Here is a 2,796-nt window from a genome sequence, read left to right on the forward strand (position 1 = left end):
AAATCTGATGGATGAGTGTCACATAATGCTTCAAGTGTGGTGGCATTCCTCAACGCAACCCTCAGGAAAGAATGTCCATTGACAGGAAAGAAAGTTGATTGTAGATTCTGGGAGGTCAAGCTCGGTGATGTAGACAGAGATAGAGAGTGGGATTGCATGCGGATCAAAGGGTCTCGATCCTTCCACTATGTCATTGGCTACATACAATCAGATATGCACGGGCTACGGTGCAGACCATTGTCCTGCTTTTGCCATGCGTGTGCATGAAAGGCCAATGGAGGAGATGTGTAAACAAGGACCACGTTGAGAGGTGGCAGTACTTGCGAATACAACCGATTGTCAATGTTCAAAATGATGGAGAAGCATCCAGCGATGATGAGTTACCAGGAGCCCCCATGTATGTTGGCCACCATGATGACCTAAGTGATGCCTTGATGGTTGGCCAAAACTTTGCAGTGAATGCAGAAGAGCCAGGTGCAGACTTCTACATCTTGAAGTGCACTAAAACCAAGCGCTTGACCATCAAATTTGACAGGGATGAATGGCATAACCGTATTCAAAAGAACTCATTTGTCATTGAGGGACTCTTCTACGACAAGGTAAATGGCCAAGATGACACCTACATTCTTTTTTGGATGACAAGCCCCCTGCTTTTATCTACTCCCACCTGCTGCGATGCATCAGGTTTACAATGTGCTCGGTAGAAGGTGAGCCTAATGTATATGAATTGTCAAATGATGTATTTGAACAAATCTATAATAGCATGCCCCCAGAGGAGAACTTGTAAGTTCTAACTTTCAAGCTAGCACAATGCGTCCTCCTAAGAAGCACTATTTCGTACGTTCAACTCTTTGACAACACTTTCAGTAAAGTAGACAAGCACTTTAAGACCACTTGACAAGCACTTCTAGTACCTACACAAGCACTTCAAGGATCTACACAAGCACTTTCAGATTACTTGAAAAGCACTTTAAGTACCTAGACAAGCACTTTCAGACCACTTGACCATCACTTCCCAAATAATTGAATGACCTACACAAGCACTTGACAAGCACTTGGAGGCCACATGGTAAGCACCTGTCAGGTACTTTTAGTACCTAGACAAGCATTCCAGACCACTTGACAAGCGCTTTAAGCACCTTGACAAACACTTTTGAATTACCTGACCAGCAGTTAGCCAGCACTTTCTAGTACCTAGACAAGCACAAGTTTAGTACTTTCAGACCACTTGAGAAATTATTGTCAAGCACTTCAGTACCTGGACAAGCACTTTTAGTATCTAGACAAGCACTTTCAAACCACTTGACAAGTACTTCAATACCTAGAGAAGCACTTTCAAACCACTTGACAAGCACTTTTAGTGTCTAGACCAGCACTTTTAAACCACTTGACAAGCACTTCAGTACCTAGATAAGCACTTTCAAACTATCAGTGTGAGACCCCTGTTCCCACCGCGCAATGGATTCAGAGTGCTAGTAGCGGAAGTAACACATCTTGCACGGGTCAGGGTCTCACACTCGGGGCCTCGCCCACGGATATTCGGACGAGAGACTAATCCGTCGGTTTTTCCAAAACCGAACCCAGAAAAACTTTCCTTATCCGGAAAGCACGAGCGATTCCACCAGGATAACTCTTTACTCTAACGTAGTCAAGATCATTACTGATCAAACTGATCCGACTGCACCTCTAACAGTACTTGGTCAGATCAAGGAAGAATTGAGGACCAGCAAGGTCAATCAACCAAATCCATGCCCGGTTTCAGAAAACAACTCTTACTCCTTGTTCCAATATCTTCCTCGACGCACGTGTGGGTATCTTCCGCGACCCAGAGCCCGAGCACCGTATGGTCACCACCTCTAGGATCCTTCGCAGGTGACCTAGCGCTTCACTCATAGGCCGCTTCCTTGGTCCCTAATCCACCGTACCGGAAGCTCACCATTTAAATTGAACCGAGGTTGGTCAAGACCTTGGCGGACCTTGCTACGCGAGACGTCCTCCATTGACTCTCCGTCAGCAGTTGCAACTTTATCAGTTCGGTCTTCAGACCTTAATCCTCAAGACGGTCAAAATGCTTCCCCAGCATTCTTGACATAAAACAATCATTTACAAACAGTCACAAAATACAGTTTCTATAACGAACTCTCGTCTTTCCACATTATCCACTCTCGGACCACATTACTTATTCCCTATTCCATTCAATGTGTACTCATTCTCATCCATTCACTCATATAGACTACACATTATTTCACATACACATTCACATTCATTATTCTACATACATATCCATGTTCGTACGTCCACATCATACATCCAATTTCACATTCATACATGAGTTCTATATTTTCCAACATTGTGAGGTCTAGGCAACCCAAAAGCTTTGATTTTGTAATACTTAAGGACCCTGAACCAGGTTTTAGAGATGGCTCTGTATCCCTTTCTACTCACTCCCACTGTGTCACAAACTTCTTGCATTTGGGAAGGCTGGACTAATAAGTCCATATCTTTTAATAGATGTTGAAAGACCTGTTTTTTTTTAGTTTGATTTTCAGGAAGTTCTAAAAGTTTCAAGATATCCGACCTATTCATAAGCTCATTCAAAAATCTTACCCTTTCCTGAGCATTAGACATGTCAAATCCTAGAAGGTTAGTAACATGATCTCTTACAAGTTTTAACCTTTTTTTTCTTTGTCCAGATCTCTCTGTTAAGTTAACTACATCCCGCATTCGTTTTACTCGTGCTCTTAATCCTATTGGAGTTTCTTTTAAGGTTTTCAATTGATCATTTTCTTATTTCAA

The 2,796-nt window shown here is 42.7% G+C and overlaps 1 pseudogene; it reads left to right on the forward strand.

Moving 5' to 3' along the window:
- Positions 1 to 263: 263 nt before the first annotated feature.
- Positions 264 to 787, forward strand: LOC147619331 (uncharacterized; annotated as a pseudogene).
- The last annotated feature ends 2,009 nt before the right edge of the window (positions 788 to 2,796 follow it).

The sequence above is a fragment of the Cibotium barometz genome, chromosome 33 (genome assembly GCF_041138505.1).
Source record: "Cibotium barometz isolate CiBa-2024 chromosome 33, ASM4113850v1, whole genome shotgun sequence".
Taxonomy (NCBI): Eukaryota; Viridiplantae; Streptophyta; class Polypodiopsida; order Cyatheales; family Cibotiaceae; genus Cibotium; species Cibotium barometz.